The following is an 18,680-nucleotide window of genomic DNA, read 5'->3' on the forward strand; positions in this document are numbered from 1 at the left end:
AACTCAGAGGCTCAGCTTCAAGTGGACAAAGCAGAGTAATTAGACTTCAGAAATTTAAATTAATGAACATACATTAATACAGTCCTAGGGTTACTGGAACAGAGAATCAGTCTTTCTAAGATTAGCGAGCGCGGATATTACTGGGTTCGCTCGAGTGTGATTTTCCAATGAACCTTGTATGGTGAATTTCCCGTGCATGGTATGATGTGTGTACTCACAATGTCATTCACCAGGCGCATTTGTTATATTTCCTACATGATAGGTTACATACAAATAAACACTACTCATCATAGCTTTTGCCAGTAGATACATGACGCCAACTCCTTGACGCCTAATAATTCTCCATGTGTCAGAAACTCATTAAAACCCACGCAGAACAAATATAAGCAAACAACTCTGATAATACATTGATCATTGCTTGTTAGTATTTTATTAGAAATAAAGTAAAGTTGATACGAACGTTATGATACCATATAATATGTACTGCAATAATAGTAATGAAGTTCAAATAAAAGCCTTATTGTCGTAAAGTTATAATGAACATAATTAAATGCAAGATCATCAATGTCATCCAATAGACAATACCATTAAGAAAGTAAGTTATTTTAATTCTACACAATACAATATAACAAAAACAGAAAGGAGATAAAAATAAAATGAAATGAAACTATTTCTACTCGTGATGTGTTTTTCCCATCCAAACACGAGAAAAATGTCGAGCAACATAATGCAATGCATGTATCAAGCTGAATACTTTAATATGCCTTACTTAATAATGCTATTTTTTGTCCTTGGCATTTATATCTATAAAATTAGCTTTCACACAGAAGTACGTTTTGTTGTACAAGATATTCGAAACCGTATTTGCCACACATATCTCTCAAACTAAAACAGTTTATGATCGAAATTTAGTTGTATTTCTCATGCAATTTATCTTCAAGCCAATAATGTTTAATACAATTTAATTTAACTTGAAATCTCACCCAAACTATTATAATGTTCTAGTAATTTTTTATTCATTACACATTCAAAACATATACTATGTGTGAACCCCTTGTTAAACAAGAAATACTACAAGATATATCGTTTAGTGGAAATAACTCTTTAAGACTTTACATATACTTTCATATAGTCTGCTCTTGTCATTGCCTCTGTCAATTATATATTTATATTGTAATGTTTGCCAATGGATACACCTCCAACAAATATGTCCGTCATGTCTCTGCGGATCACATCACATCAATAAATTACTTTTATCGAATAGTTGTATCCCCCTGTACCTCACTGAACGTTATACCTTAATCATAGTAGTTTCATACATATCTCTGTAGCAAGACGTAACTCGAATTGCGATACCGTATGCAGACTTTGCCCTGGGTGTTTTCTTTATTGCACCAGACGTTTTGAAAGAATATCTTGAAAGATATATGGGTATGTTAATTTTACAATTAACTTGTCTCATATCATTTAAATGTATCCTGTTGTAAAATACATATCGCCATTGCATTAATAATTTCAAAGATACGTTTTTAGAGATAGTGTTAACAAGTCGATAGAATTATATCATACGCGTTTTGTTTCTTTCGCCGAATTTTGTAAACTTTTGCTATCAATATAAAACAAACTCATCACCTATCTGTAAAGTATATACCGTATAAATATGTGATACAGTGATCGAATAAATTAATTCTGAAGCATTTTCAATAATGGCTAATGATTTGTCAATGGGTGGAGAAATAATAGTAGCGTCTTCTTTTGAAGGCTTCTTCGCCCCTTAGAATTGTCTCCATTACTAACTTCTGTACACACGTCTAACTCTCTCCCATAGGTTCCTCATATAAAGTTCTTGCGTGACGGGAGAATAAAGGCCTTATGAGTATTCCACACAAGCCGCGAGTATCATCCCACTCCCTATCCACTGTCCACTATTCACTTACCACTGTCATGGTTGGTATCAACGCTTGTGTGGTGAACAAGCTGTTATTGTAATTGTAATACACATACAACCTATCCATATGTAATTGTTTCAATCAGGCCATATGTGTGTCTGTGTGTGCTTGCCTGTCTGTGTGTTTATAGTGGTAAACAGTGTGTATAGTATTTTGAAGGGAGTAATTATGGTATTTAAGGGGAGTCATGTTACGTGAACGATGACGTATTTATAACATAACTATGGAGTCACTATGTCGCTTAATGCATCATACAGATTTTTGCCGAGAGGTTCAAAAGATGTATCATTCCTTTTCTTTGCGTATTATGAGCATCTTATTAAATCAATCTAGTTAGAGATTATATTTTAAGAGCAAAGACGTATAATCGATCAAATTTTGTAACAAAATAATTTCAGAAAAAGCATTTAATGATATGGTATAAAAAACGTTTTAGATGTTGACGCCAGCATTAATGAGCGAACAAAAGTACACATACAATGAACTCATTAGTGACTATGGCACCAGAGACAGTGAATGTAGTAATGAGGAGATCAATTAGAAATATACATTTAGTAATTATATAATAATCGCATTCACAATCGACTTAAATTTTGAAATGCGATATAACGCTACAGCATCAAACACAGTGCTATATTCTAGGAAGTTATTGTCACAAAATAGTGCGGATATTTACAAGCATTCCGCTACGTTTTACGTTGTTGCATATAAGGAGTAAACTCTGTACATTAGTTGAGGCCATTTGGTCTGGCATCGCGTTGGAAGATAAGTTATTTAAACTAGCAAGCCATTTTCAAGATTACGGAAAGAACAAGCATGTTTATCTACGAAGGCCTGATTTAAATAATCGTATCATTGTATCGCTAGTCGTCTAAGGTTGACATTGCCAGGGTGGGAGTGGGAGACAAACGCCCCAATCCTCCAGAAATGCCCATACGGCTTCCATCTCTGATTGCCTCTGTCAACTAAAATCCAGCTCCTGGCCTTCGCGAGTGGCATAGATTTGAAGTCAGGCAGATAACGTTTTCCACTAACAGGAGAAGGGGTGAAGGCGGGCCACTGGGGATTTAAGACCAGTTGCTTCGGGTAGATGGGACTCGTAAACCTTGGATGCTAGCTCATGTAGGAGAAGAAAACTCCGATTCGAAACCTCTGCTGCCTTGTGGCTATACCCACTCATGTGAAAGGCTAAGGGAGTAAACCCCGACAGAAAATCCGGAGACGGAGTCCCTATGGCTGTCTGACACTGACTTCAACGTCATTCCTGCAACTCCTGTGACGCCGTTGGTGCCAAGCTGTATCGGCATTCGTCGTTCCCTTGGGCCCACCAGCTGCGTGAAGAGGGGGGATCTGCTGCATGGACAACAGCTGATTCTCCATACCATCCTGCCCAGGCTTCGTAGCTCCACTGGAGAGGACTCCAGCGTCGTCGTACGGCGTCGGCACAACACGAGAAGTAGCAGTTTACTGGTTCTAAGTCAGAGTTCGATTGGCGTAGAGCTTGGCTACAGGGGTTACTTCTGACGGTGGGAGAGATCACCAGGTCTCACTGGACAGCTACCGCCCGCCTCAAGCTGGGCAGCCCCCCGTCAATAAGGTGCTGCCCGCCATGGCCTGCCTGCGTCATTGGGTGCGTGTGGCTTAGAGAACCATCTCGACAAGTGGGCCACACAACTTCGCACCAGGAAAAACTAAAAGAAGAAATAAGAAGACTTCAGCTCTTCGTTTTGCAACCCGGAACATCAGGACCATGTGTCCTGTATTGGCCGCTGACCTAGAGCAGATCGACGATGCACGGAAGACTGCCGTCATTGACAGAGAACTCTCCCGACTGAACACCGACATTGCCTGCCTCCAGGAGAACCGACTGGCTGACAGCGGCACCATCAGGGAAGCCAATTACACGTTATTTTGGCAGGGGAAACTCTCGGATGAACCCAGGCAGCACGGTGTTTGCTCTGCCGTAAAGAACACGCTAATCGCCTTCATTGAACCTCCGTCATCAGGTACTGAGATAATCCTTGTCCTCCGGCTGTCAACATCATTAGGCCCGGTCAACATCTTCATCGTGTATGCCGCAAGCCTCTGCTCCACCCACGAGGAGAAATACAAGTTTTATGAGGCTCTAGATCAGGCAATATCCATTATCCCCAACAATGAAGGCCTTTACGTACTAGGAGACTTCAATGCTAGAGTGGGAGCTGACCATGAGGCCTGGTCCACCTGTCTCGGCTTTTACGGAAGGGGCAAGATCAACGAGAATGGTCAGCGACTGCTGCAGATGAGCTGCTCCCACAGCCTATGTGTGACCAACACTTTCTTCAAATGCAAGGAGATCGACCAGGTGTCATGGAGATACCCACGTTCACGCCACTGGTACAAGCTAGACCTCGTCATCACCAAGCGTGCGGAACTGGCCAGTGTCCTCCTCACCAGCAGCTACCACAGTGCCGACTGCGATAAGGACCATTCCCTCGTGGCCAGCAAGGTGCGAATATTACCCAAGAAGCTGCACGACGCCAATATGTAGGGTCACTCACGCATCAACACCTGCTGTGCAAGCAACGCAGAGAAAATACAGCAGTTCATAAGCAAACTGCAGGAGCCCTCACCAAAGTGACACCTGATGACACCATTGACTCCAAGTAGTACCATCTCGGTGACTCTGTGTACAATTCAGCCATCACAGCTTACGGGAAGAGAGAGCGAAAGAATGTCGACTGGTATGGGGCAAACTGGGAGGAGATGGAGCCCGTGGCTGAGGTAAAGAGGAAACCCCTCCTGGCATACAATACTGCACCTAGCCCCAAAACACTACAAGCCCTCAGGATTGCAAGGAACAACGCCCAAAAGACCGCCCGCCGCTGTGTCAACACCTACTGGCTTTGCAACAGTATACAGACAGCTGCCGACACCGGGGATACAAGAAGAATATATGAGGGTATCAAAAAGGCGACAGCCCCCCACCCCCACTACAAGACGGGCGAAGTCATCACGGACCAGGGGAAACAAATGCAGCGATTGTTTGAGCACTATCTCGAGCTATATGCAACCCAAAGCAACGTCACTGACACTGCTCTGGGCACCATTCCAGACCTGCCTGTCAAGTAAGAGCTAGACACACAACCCACTCTGGAAGAGCTCGGGAAAGCCATCGATTGTCTTGCCTGTGGGAAGGCTCCTGGAAACGATGGCATTCCGCATGAAGTCCTCAAGAGCTGAAAACCAGCACTGCTCCAGACCCTACAAATACTCCTCTGCCTCTGCTGAGAACAGGGATACATCCCACAGGACATGCATGACGACAACATCGTCACTTTGTACAAAAACAAAGGAGACCGTAGCTACTGCAACAACTACGGGGGCATCTCCTTCCTCAGCATATTTGGATAGGCTTTCGCCCGTGTTACCTTGGCGCGCTTGCAGATCCTAGCCTACCGCGTCTAGCCAGAGTCCCAGTGTGGATTTCGAGCCGGCAGGTCAACTGTAGACATGATCTTCTCACCACGTCAGCTGCTGGAGAAGTGTGGCGAGCAGCACATGCCCCTCCATATTGCCTTCATAGACCTGACGAAGGAGTTTGACCTGGTTAGTCGGGGTGGATTCTTCAGACTCCTACAGAAGATCGGCTGCCCCACACGTCTGCTTGCTTTCCTCATGTTGTTCCACGAGAACATGCACAGCACAGTGTGCTTCAATGGCGCAAATAGGAAGCCTTCCCAATAATTAGCGGAGTCAAACGAGGCTGTGTTCTTGCGCCGAAGCTCTTTGCCATCTTCTTCTCCATGCTTCTCCATCACGCATTCAAGGACTGCAGCGAGGTAGTGTACATCCCTACCAGGGCTGACGGCAAGCTGTTAAACACTCCCGTCTCCGTTCTAAGACTAAAGTCATAGAGGTACTCATCCGTGAATTGCTCTTCGCCGACGATGCAGCCTTGACATCACACACGGAAGATGGACTTCAGCAGCTGGTATGCCACCTCCCCCACGCTTGTAAGGAATTTTGACTGACCATCAGTTTGAACAAAACGAACGTCATGGCGCAGGACGCAGACTCACATCCCTCTGTCACCATCGATGGGTACAATTTGGATGTTGTCGAGAACTTTGCATACCTCGGGTCCAACATCTCCAGCTCACTCTCCATTGATTCTGAGGTGAACGGCAGGATTGCCAAGGCAGCAGCAATGATGGCCAGACTTCACTAGAGGGTCTGGAACATCCCCAACCTCACCGAAAAGACCAAACTGCGTGTCGACGAAGCCTGCGTTCTCAGCTCGCTCCTCTACAGCAGCGAAACATGGACCACCTATGCAAGACACGAGAGGAAACTCAACAGCTTCCACCTGAGATGTCTGCGGCGCATTCTGCACATCCAGTGGTAGGACAAATTACCCAACACAGAGGTTCTAGAACGTGCCAACATGAACAACATGTTCTCCATTCTCAGCGACAGGCGCCTTCGCTGGCTCGGCCATGTCAAGAGAATGGACCCAGGCCGCATTCCCAATGACCTATTATATGGGGAGTTAGCAAAAGGTGCACGACTGACTGGACGACCAAATCTGCGCTACAAAGATGTTTGCAAGAAGGATATGAAGATGGCAAAAATCAATGTCAACGACTAGGAGAGCTGTGCAAACAACCGTTGCAGCTGGCGTCCAGCTGTCAGGCAGGGAGTTCAAAAAGCAGAGGAAGACAGAAAAATAAAACAAGCTGAAAAGAGAGCTAGAAAGAAGGATAAACTAAAGCTTACTCTGGAGCTACACCATCTTCTCCCGTGGAAGGACGGATGCCAAGTATTATATCGCTAAAATATGTTTGGTTGATGATCTCCGTAAAATTATAATATATAAATTCGATTTTATTATATTAATTCATATACCATCACATGTATATGAGTATGGTGCTCAATCACTCATTACAAGAGGCATATTAAGCAAAGTCTAATAATCGGCTTTGAAGACCATACAGATCTGTTCGAGAGTAATAACGTGCGCGTCGACGAAGGTATGCAACCTACTATTGTAGGAAATCCCAACGATATCGATGAGGAAAATTATAATACGTGAATGCAATCATAGGCAGGATTGAATCCATTGCATTTTCTGATCCTGACAAGATAAAAACAATATACTAATTATTTATAAATTAGAGAATGATTTTCCATTATATATAAGCATGAAGACTGTGAATCAGCTTAATCAATTCGCGCGTTGGTGTGAGATACGAATAGCAAGCGGACTATGAAAAGCTGATATGCATTTAATGTTACGACCTTCTGTATAGTCGGCACAGTTCACACTGAAACAAGTTTTCGAAACAGCAGAACAGCATCATCTCGATATTCATACATGGGTCAAGATGGCTGAAATTGTAGAGTTGGTTGACGATGAACAAGAGCGTGGACGCCCTATTACGTATATTATCGCCACTGAGAACATGTTTAAAACGTTCTACAAGTTTCTGAGCTTCAACAATAAATGAAATTACCGTATGTCATTTGCGCGAACGTTCCATGTCTAAATATTCCAGAGAAACCTCCAATATAGTCAATATGGTACCGATAACTATGTCAGGTTGAGTTTGATAATACGAAATGGGGTATACCCATACCAGCATATGAGTGGATGCAAAACATTTGACAGAAGCCATCCAGTGAAGCATTTCATTCATATGTGACTCGCGAAAGTATTTCCATCAACGAATATGAATACGCAAACGATGTCTGGTCCAAAGTATGTCTTAAGGATCTTGGGGACTATTGTAATGTGTTTGAAAATATGTTTAATTCTTCTCACGGATGTGTTTGAGACGTTTTGTGATTCAAATATTCGTGCGTACTCAACATTTAAGCACGTTGATGGCTTGGGACGCATTGTTGTATAAAACCAATGTCCATCTGAAGTTGTTAACGAACATTAAGCAATACTTATTTCCTATATGTGGTACCGATGGCAGCATATCCACGAGGAATTTTATCTACGCTACGCCAAAGATCCGCTATTGGATGGATACGACCCAAATGTCTCAATTGTGTTACATCATAATATGTGTATGCATGGGCGTTGATGAAACCGATGCCCCATCATGACTCTCAGTGGATTGAACCCGCCCACATAGACGTGAAAAATATATTCGAATTACAATAGAAACAGTTACATCAATTACTTTGATGAAGTTGACCTGGAATATCTAGACGAACTTGCTCGCGGTTATAATGATTATCCTTTAGCACCAGAACCTCTTTAGATGTCGCACGAGAAACTGTCCATATAAAAATTGCAAAATTATGCACGATTCCGGCTGTAATTACACAGAATGCTTCGTGCTTGCTCCGACTATTCAGAATCAAATAACTGTGTATTACACGTGCGTAATGTACAGTTATATCCGCGATAAGATATGATAATATTAAGAAAACATTCAGTTTGGAGATCTACAGAAAAATGAATAAAGAGCAGAGGCGACATAATTGGGTTTCAAAAAGATTTATTTAAACTACTATGTCTGTCAAAAAAGACGGAATCCTCGTCGACCTCGTCTGGGACAGCGAGTAAATATAAACGTAACAATAGTTTGGACTGCGTCCTAAAATTCATCAATTGTGTTGTCTCCTCCAGAAACATTCTGACATGCTGATCATATCGAGTATTTACGACATGAACATACACAAAATGCTTTCGTAGACGTACAACGCCCTGTTATGCCCGACAGATTTATTTCCAGTGACGCCGCTTATAAAATTAAAACATGACTAGCATCCTTGAATTTGTAGTGCGTGGAGAAAAAGCTGTTAAATGATATTCAGGATTGAATACTTGTGCGATTTCTCTAAGTTATATATTTAGGTTTTGTAGAGATGATCCCTAGCCTATTTAGGAGCCAACACACGGTCAGGCTATACTGACAACCCACTGACAGTGATGTCATTTGTCGTGTTGATTGGGCTCGAGACATCAGAGTCATTACGTCATAATTACCTTTGCAGATTCTTGTGATAGTCCACTTAAAGGCTGTAAAATTTGGTTTGTTAGCATTTATGAGTTCGTGAGGTACGTCGCCGCCGTCATGTCACAGGAACACAAGTTCAATACAATTATAAGTTAGTCAGATTTCATGGCAAGTAAATAACAACTAGATATCAGCGGATCAAAACATGTCTGTATGGATGGGCAAGATTTAATTTGCATCAGGGACATGTCCGTAATGATATATAATAATTCGGGAGTGTGTGAAGATCTCTTCAGTTGATCGCTCGTCAGAGACCCAATGATGAAATCTGTATGTATTGATTTCGACAACAATGAGGTTGCACGTGCATATTACACATTGTGTTAAATGATAGACCGGTAACAAAATGTTGACACGGGTCTGAAAATTTCTCAAAAAGAAATATTTTACTATGTTTTAACTGATTTATTAATTTTCATTGGAACACCTGGGAATTTTTACGCAGACTGGTAGACACGTAGTTTCAGCTTTCATACACGTGCTATTAATCAGCTCGGGACGAGTGGTCTAAAGCGCTCACCGTTCCGGATCGTTGCCTTCTCTCCTCTGTCTGCGAGGGTTCGAGTCTCATGCTCAACTAACATGGGTACGTGAAAACGCTGGCCAGTAGATTCTAGTGGGTCGGAGGTTCTTCCCGAGGATTTCCAGGTTTCTTCACCCACCAGTTATACTGGCGGCCATGTATAGCCTATCATGTGCTGAACAATGGCGTTAAACCCTACAACAACAAGAACAACAACAACTAATCAGCTTGATGGCAACAATTATAGATGCATTGTTTGCATTCTGTCTGATGAACTGTTGTTGTGACAGCGCTTATGGCTAATGACGCAGCAGTGATAAACTAGTAAAAAAAATCATATTAGTAATATAACCTGTTACATTTTTAAATAATAATGTCATATATTAAAGTTAAGGATGGCCTTATCCAAAACAGCTTCAGAAAATAGCTTACTTCGACAAAATTAACTGGAGTTGTTACTCAGTGTTTCACCCAGACACAAATCAGTCGCCTTAATGAGGCCAAACAAGAGAACACAGTAGTGTCATTCAAGCGAGACACCTTAGAGGTGCAAACAATCATTAGACTGTTGGAATATTTCCATTCGTTTCGCGGTCATTCCAACGTTGTTAGGAGCTGAGACTCCTGCCTGTTGTTAAGAATGCTGAGTTTAGGGCCGTTGAAGCTGCATTAGAGATGGCTATGAAAAAGGTTGCATATCATCTCCAAAATGAAGAAATGATCTTCTACTACCAGTGACTAGTCGCGAAATAAGCTCAGACAGAGATCTCCGATTACACTGTACAAGTCGCAGAAGGCCCGGTTCCATTAACCAATATTGATTTACTCGCTATGATAAAGTCTTTTAAGCATTTCCGATATGTCTATATTCAGGATGAGCATGGAGTCAAAGGCTCTTGAGCCATGATTCCAAACACAAGGAAAACTATGATTGTTAACCACGGTTAATAAACATGACCTGGGACTCGTTCGGTAGCATACTAGGTACAACCTTGAATTCCATGATATTTTATTCGTACGCGCTTTCACACAACCTCAATTTATTTAACCCATGGCGCTGGACGCCAACGGCTGAATTATTTCCTAACGCCGCTATTGCAAACTCTGCTGGACGGTCCCTTATGCGTACATCTAGTTCATACAGTCTTGCATGCGTATCAGATTTCATCAACACGAAGCACTCTTCTTGATGTTACCTTGTCGCCTAGAGCGTACGCATACTAGTATACGAAATGTATATTAATAATATAAGCAGACGATGATCTGACACATTTTGCCATCAAAGCAAATTTTGTTGAGTTTAATTGCGGGGTTGTTATTGAAGTCACCCAGTGCAAGCTGCATATTTTTCAATATCAAGAAGACTTAAACATTTAAGTTGAACATTCAAGATAACGTTTTGAAGCTGACAGGAGCTGTTGCACAAAAGTGGTCAAAATCAGTGGTATCTTCTGAATTAAAGACTCTGGTGTTTCGGTTGCATCAATCAAAGCTACATTGACACATATGTTATGGAAATTTACAAATCAGGTAATCAAATGAGTATAAGCCTTATTGTGAATGGAAATGAATTGATTAAAGAGCCCTTCAATGCAGTTGACAATGCAAACAATGAATGCGTGGATATAAAGATCGCTAAATTGTTTTTATCATAAGGCTTGGTTAAGTCAAATTCAAGACATTTTATTCAAACAAAGAAGATGTAAACAGTAACGTACTAACCTTAGCAAACGATCGACTTGTTTTCCATCCTCTTACCATGGTTTGTATAAACGTTAACTTTACTTCTTAAAGAAGCACGTGTATGATCGTCCTTGCTTTTCGTTAAACGGGTTTAAAGGATAATTGGGTAGAATGACGGAAATAACAAAATAATAAGTGACAACTTGGATTCTTTTCATCATTTCCCCATTTTGATAGATGGAGACGATATTGTTGTCGAGTTTTTCACATAAAGAGTACCAATGCCATTAGTCGCCGTCGATGAAATTCAGGATTCAACTTGGATAAGGACATTGTGCATAACTGTTTTTGGCGTTTAATTTTAAGATCAGATTTATATGCCGTTTTGGAATGTTCCAACCATTGGCGCCGTAATCGTTTGAGGTTCTGTCCTCTTGATGACGTATATTTGTCGACAAATTATGGCATTTAAAGAACATGGTATACACTCTGGAATATAATTTTAGTAAGGATCAGTTAGATAGAATTTGCTGTGAACAGTCTGATGTACTAAAACAAACTCAAAGCCATATTGGAATAATTGCCTTAGCATGTGAAAATACCCCGTGTAAGAATGCAATGCCAAATATAAAAATATCCAGGGTTTTCTTGTAGTACGATTAGGTGGAGTTCGCCGACAATTTCCAACTAGTAGCGTACCCTGTTGATTATGCTGAACAATAATTGACTCAACAAATGGGAGACAATGCACCATTGTTATTTAACAGGGACGCACTTGTCACTGTAACAGTTCTTGGCCGAGACAGTATTAAATGTCGCAATCAGTATGCGTCTATACTAACGTAATGTCTGGTCTCAAGAACACACAATCGGTCGAAATTTAAATATTCCCTCAAAATATGTTTTGTATGGTTATAAGTCATTTATACCAGCAAAACTCGGTAATTGGTTAAACCAGAAACTAATTGGTCGCATCTGAAAACAGCAAGAGTGTCAAACAAGTATACTACATGATCACATTATCAATAGAAGAACTGTTTCAGGATTAGGAACCAAACCTATCACACCATAACGTATTAAAATAATAAATACCCTGAGGTACCTATGCATGAGGGTTATAAACATGTGTGGACAAATCCTTATTTGGGAAAGAAATCAGAGCGGTGAAGAAGGCTTTGGCAAAGACAAGTACCGATAAGTGACCTAAATTCAAATTTTCTATTACACACTGCTAACCATAGGACCCAGCTGTATTTTAAGATTCTATAACTTTTCTACACATCATTGTGTCGCTGATTGTCCAATCGGACACTACAGAGCTTGCAGAAGAGGACTAATAAATACATGTTAAATAACCACTTTTTAGCTACTGTTAAAGACTCGCGATAACAATGGAATCTGCATATGTGTTATGTACATTTAACTTAATGATTCGTTTGTTAATTTCTTTTTATTTCATTACATGTTATTGCAATGTAACATTATTTGCAGGACTTGACCTTGTCCAAAAGTGAGTTCGTTTCTGATTGACCTGATTGACTTTTATTTATTTCATTTATGTAAGCAACAAATAATAGCTTCATTACTCTCTATGTGTATGAGCTAATTAACCGAATTATTATTCAGGTAAACATGATGATTTGAGTCAGGAATTTGGAGATTCCAACGTGAATTGCATAGACTATTGTGTTGTAAGTAAACAAATGTCATTAGAACAATCTAGAAAGTGAGTTTAAATTAGGCAATGGTTGTTTTTTGAAAATGCTAATTTGTGGCCTGGCGTCAAGCAGAGATATATATTATCTTTTGACTGCGATGATTTTACCAGTCGTGCTTTAACATCTAGCACTTTAAGTTCTAAGATGTTGTGGCCAGTTTGGGCTGAATTGTATTTTCCTTAAATTATTGAACTTGAGTGATTATTCTCTCTGGAAATACAAAAGTGCTATTACAAAATAGTTGGATAAAGAGATAAATTGGAATTTAAACTGATTCCTCACCTGGAATAATATTTATATGATTCAGCAAGAGACTGTTGAGACACCAACACTTCACAGACCATACTAGACACGTCATCGCTTTAATTTTGGATCTCTTCGGGCCCTGAACTGAGGTTTATACAGGACTTTTTTAATATTGGGACGTGTATCTACAATTCTTTGATTATTTTTGGATTTAATATGCAATACCTCAACTTCTTTATTCTCATTTTTCACTTTGTATTCTAGGGAAATAAAGTATTTGTTAAATTTTACAACGCTTGTTGTCTTCTCTCTTTACTGTTATTAATTTAAGAACACACACTAGTAAAAATATGAAAGATTATGTTAAAAACTAATCAACATTTGTTTCTGTTTTTATATAACTTTTCTATATATACATATATCCATATATGTATACACACATGGCTAATAAACATTTTACTTCTATGGCACAAACATCAACAAAGTGAATAATGAACAAAGTGTCTTTTCTTTCAGTGATACTGCTGAATTTGAAACACATCAACTAAGTCTGTGAAATTCGGGGAAGGTAAGTTTCCAAATAAATGACCAATGAAAGAATATCGTTATGGTAATTCAGTTTTTATAATGCAAATGTTCATGTCCAATTATTGTTCCATAAAGATATGAATATATAGAGAAATGCATTAATACCTAGGTAAATGAATATGTAAATACTATTCTAACGCCTATGATCTGCCTAGTTTCACTCCAGAAATTATTGTCGGTCCCATATGTCGTGTAACCACACCTCTTATGTTCGTGCTATCATGATAATCCTACTGTCCTATCCAATGTAATAATTGTCCTTCCCTTGCGTTCATTTTTCTATAAAGTGGTCTCTTCAACCAGGTTGGATATTTTTGTGTCTTTCACAATGAGGCTCCGAACGCAACCAATATTAGCTAATTACTCAAGTAAACTTATTCAACGAATTGTTCTAATCTTATCAACATCTAGTACTAAATTTTCCCAATTATTATTCCCTTCATAGGATGTATTTATGACGCGCAAAAATTAAGAAAAAGACAGGGAATGACGAAGAATAACGTAATTTTCACAGACATTCAGTTCCAGCTTTCAGTAGACAGTAGCATGCATACAAGTAGCAAGTAGTAAATATTTATTATATATTTATACCAAATTACCATGGTAATCAAACATCCTTTCTTACTCTTGTATAAAGCGTATGTGAATCCTCTTGTAATCAGCGTATCGTTGTAATATTTGATGTTAAATACAGTTTGGTTGTTTCTTACAGAAACGTTCAACTATAAAATTTATGTGACAGGTGAGAAAAACATCGATCAACTGATTAATTATCTCTTAATATTTATAGTAACCTCCACCATTTGACCATGTGATATAACATAACCATCGACAAATTACACTACGATCAGCTGCATATATTTCCTCAACACATGACCCTAGTTCGCATATTTGGATGTCAAGATAGATCCCATCTGGTCTAGCAGCCTCTTTTATAAAATGCATTTAAATAGTGGGCGATCCTGTAATGATTATGAGAGTATGGGGTTAATTCGTGTAATGTAACTGCTAAAAATATAATAGATGCCCCAACAATCCACATGTAAGAGGAAGGTCCATAAGCTGGAAATGTATTTATGGGTTTAGTCCCGGGAATATAAAAAAAAACATAAATACAGTTATACTCTTAAGCTCACATGATAAAGATTTCATACGATTGTGCGAACCAGCGTCCTCACCTTTAATTTTCTTACCCAGGAAACATTATAAATAGAGGCACGTGCTCCAATTCTTATGTAATAAGATTTGTATGCTTTCTTGTCCACCTTGAAAATCCTAGACTATTTTGTTTTGCACTGTTCTACATTGATAGCGAGAAACTGGTGAACTGTCATAGTGGCAAAGCAATGGGCCTAAAGCATTGGTCACACATATTTGGATTAATGTATCTGAGTTACAATAAATTAGATTTCGTCATCTGAAGGGGTGATATAGAATCTTCTCTCATCCTCATATTCATCTGACGTGGAGAATTGCGCACTGATTAGTAGATCTGATGAACAGATATTAAGGGCACACATTGAAATCGTTATACTATTTTTCATATGCGATCTTATACATCAAAATAAGCAAACATGACAAACTATAAGCTGAAACGAAAGATAAAGTTTCACATTGAGATTTTGCACACAGGCGGCAATATAAACAGCGGATGAGTAATAGGTGTAAGAATATACTAAACACTCTACATGCTGTCTGTGCCTAATAACTCTTGTACGCACTATAAAACAATATACTATCACAAAAACAGTGCAATTTTCGATAAAATACCAATACCAGCCAATCAACATTAGGCTGTTGACTAAGTTGCGCATAATTTAAGACAAACTGGCTAGCATTCTCGTACGTTATAGGAATATTATTTGGTACAGAGTCAACATCAATGTGTTTGCTTCTGTTTATAAAGCCAGTAAAAGTCTAATGGAAAAGCTGATGGATAATAATCAGATGATGATGCTAGGGTTCAGACCTGTCCAAGCAGGCGATTTTGTTATTACCTGATATGCACTCTACAGAGACCTGAATATTAAGCTTCAATTTTTTTTAAAGATCAAAACGCGAGCTAACCCGCGATTATTTCTTTGGATATCTCACCATTATCAAAATGATTCATTCACTGTGCTGATTAAAGTGAACTTTATGGTCAGGCAGGTGCTTTGCCTGAATCACGATTACTAAAATTAACTTTAGGTAAGTGTTATCCTGCAAATTGTTACGTTGCGTAAATTACAAACAAGGCATACGTTAGACTGACCTTAGCAAGCCATGGCAATAAGCCAAACAATGGGATCAAGTGTCTGAAACCATGTTGTCACTCACAGCATGCAAATCTGCCCTCAGTGCTCGGGGTAATATACTATCCAAAAGCTGGACTATAACTATCCATTTAGTAGAGATGCTTATTAATGCTAGGTAAGTTCAACCACGGAAGTGCGGACATGCATGCAGGAGTTGCCTCCCACTAATAACTGAATCAGTAGTATGAAATTCACGAGAATGCCTTTTTTGTTCCTTTTCGCCGTTTTCACCCCGACCCCATGACACAATTAGCCCCTACGCAAGCCTTACATGTTATTCACGTGTAATTATGTTCGCGGAGTGTAAGCAGCCCACTCACATGAGACAGTCACGCGTGGTAGAGTCTCGTCTGGATGGACGTAACACAAAGAATTTTCAATGAGGCAAAGCATATCCTTTCATACTGCTTTGTGAAGTTAAAATGAAGATCCTGAAGAAGTGTTTACTTATTTATGCAAGCCTATGTTTTCAATTAATAAACACACTGCGAGATAATGTTTTCGATCCATAACAGTTGGCTGTGTGAAGATGTCTGCGAAAAGAACCACCAGTTGAGTTAATGTTGGTTTTTAACACCAATGTTACTGATGATTTATTGCAGTGATCAAACCGAAAGGCGTGAGGTTAAACTTATGTAGACATTTAAGGGTTGCAAATATTCTTAAAGTGCGGAAATTGCCAGCTATGGGCTATTGTCAATATACTTTGGTGAGATATACTACCGAATTAGTCCCATTCCAATTTGAAAAGAAGTAGTCTATATATAGCATCGGTTCCGCATTCCGCGTGGTAACTTGCTTTGGTCTATACAAATCATCACAAAAACAGCTTGTTCCACCTTTCGCTCTGGGGCGAATAAAGTATGCTTGTCCTGTAGAAATTTATCCGTGAATTTATTATTCGTTCCCTGAACAGTTTAGAAACATCGGTTTATTTCGACGCACTGATTCACTCGCAAAGCGCTGGCAGTGAGAGACCTGCAACATAGTTTAAATTGCTTGCTTCATGGTAAAATATATAGTCATACTCAGTTAGAATAGGGAACCCTCTATATTTCCAAATTATTAGTCGTTTTGTTTCGGTGTAGTCTATATACATCGCTTCTACAGTTCCAGTCATAAAAGACGTACCGTTTTAACTTCTCGTAATGGGGAAAACAATCAGTTATTTGATCCAAGAATATAACAGATTTCTAACCAAACGTGTAATAACCCATAACGAGACTCTGCTTGATGATACTGTGCATGCGATGTCTCGCATTATCGTAACTTCCTGACCGTTTGCGGTGCTACTAACTGTAGGTATATTCGCCTTGGGGAAAACAACAAATGTAGTTCGTCTGAATATCTTCGCCCGTTATATTTCCGAATTATCACACTCAAATGCCGCTTCCTTACTGATACCCATGTTATCTGTAACAATAGGTATTACTGTGGCAAACCTCCATCGTTTCGAATAGTCTGGCGAAATGTGGAGAGATGTGGTACCACTCCGTACATGTGTAACATCGTTTATTCTAACAATAGGAGCCGTATACAAATTGAGAACGTCCACATTTATTAGCACATGTTTTCTTGGCTTCTTCAAACGTAAACTGGGTAACCTAAACAATAGCACTATTATGCCAAAAGCACATCCCTAAAAGATTATCCATTCTAACATTTTCATCTGAATAGGTTGTGGGGAATCTACAACCTTGTTAGCAGTTATTTATTGTTACAGTCGCCTGCAGTTTGTCATCTTATACTTTCAATTAGGACATCATACAATTATTAATAGAACCTTGTAAGGAACTAGTCTTCATTTATGACACTGTATTTTGTTGCCCTTTATTATAAGAAGCAACCTTACTGGAAATAGTTAATCGACAATATGCAGTTTTGTTCTGGGTATTAAAGATCCTCATAATGAAAATTATTGGTACTACCCTTTTGTCTGTAGAAAGCCATAGCTTTTAAAATTAATATGAAAAGAATAGCGTATTATTTGCCTTTGATTAATGAATTTTCAATATCCTCTAAACTCATTTAAAATACGTTGTAAAACAATTCCGTCATGATCACGTCTTTACCATGGCACAATGGTTGTGTTCCAGAAGTACTTTACAATGCTATCTGAAATCTGAAATTGTCCATTTGTGTATGCTGTTTAGAATTGTTTCTTCTCCAGGCATAAATCTTCATAGTGTCGTGATAGTTTCTTGAAATATTCAACACTTTGTTTCTTTCTAATAACTACAAAAGAAGTTTCAAAAACAGTCTCTAAGACATTAGTTATTAACACGCGTAAACATCCAAAAATCTAAAGCACTGTCTAACAGTAAATTATCAAAATTGTTAATTTTGTATTAATTGTTGTGTGGGAATTTGGAATATCAATGTTTAGTGCGACAAATAAAACGCAGTTTGCTTCTTTGCTAATATTTACAATTCTGGTGTTACCTAATGTGTAATGAGATATCATTTGCTTATATAATACAATTTTAACTATTTAAAAGTACTTAAAATTATTTTTTTTAAAACTCTATATCCAAATGCTTATTCTTAAATTTACAGCAATCCATGTCTAAATTAAAATCATCCAGTGAATATGAGATTGACTTTTTATAAATAAATAACCACGCAATATTTTTCTATGAAATGGCTTAATATATATGTAT

The 18,680-nt window shown here is 39.0% G+C and overlaps 1 protein-coding gene across 2 annotated transcripts in view; it reads left to right on the forward strand.

The window, feature by feature from the left end:
• The first annotated feature begins 1,347 nt into the window (after positions 1–1,347).
• LOC149786738 (uncharacterized) overlaps positions 1,348–18,680 on the forward strand; it is a 103,702-nt gene continuing 86,369 nt past the window's right edge. Inside the window, exons 1-3 of one of the 2 annotated variants that reach the window (XM_089978250.1) lie at positions 1,382–1,431; positions 1,829–1,947; positions 13,652–13,703. The gene's annotated coding sequence lies outside the window, so the exon portion shown is untranslated. Of the gene's footprint in view, positions 1,432–1,828; positions 1,948–13,651; positions 13,704–18,680 lie in introns of both variants that reach the window. The other variant, XM_089978249.1, reaches the window with a different exon arrangement.

Source organism: Sinohyriopsis cumingii, chromosome 12 (assembly GCF_028554795.1).
Source record: "Sinohyriopsis cumingii isolate HCF-2022 chromosome 12, ASM2855479v2, whole genome shotgun sequence".
Classification (NCBI taxonomy): Eukaryota; Metazoa; Mollusca; class Bivalvia; order Unionida; family Unionidae; genus Sinohyriopsis; species Sinohyriopsis cumingii.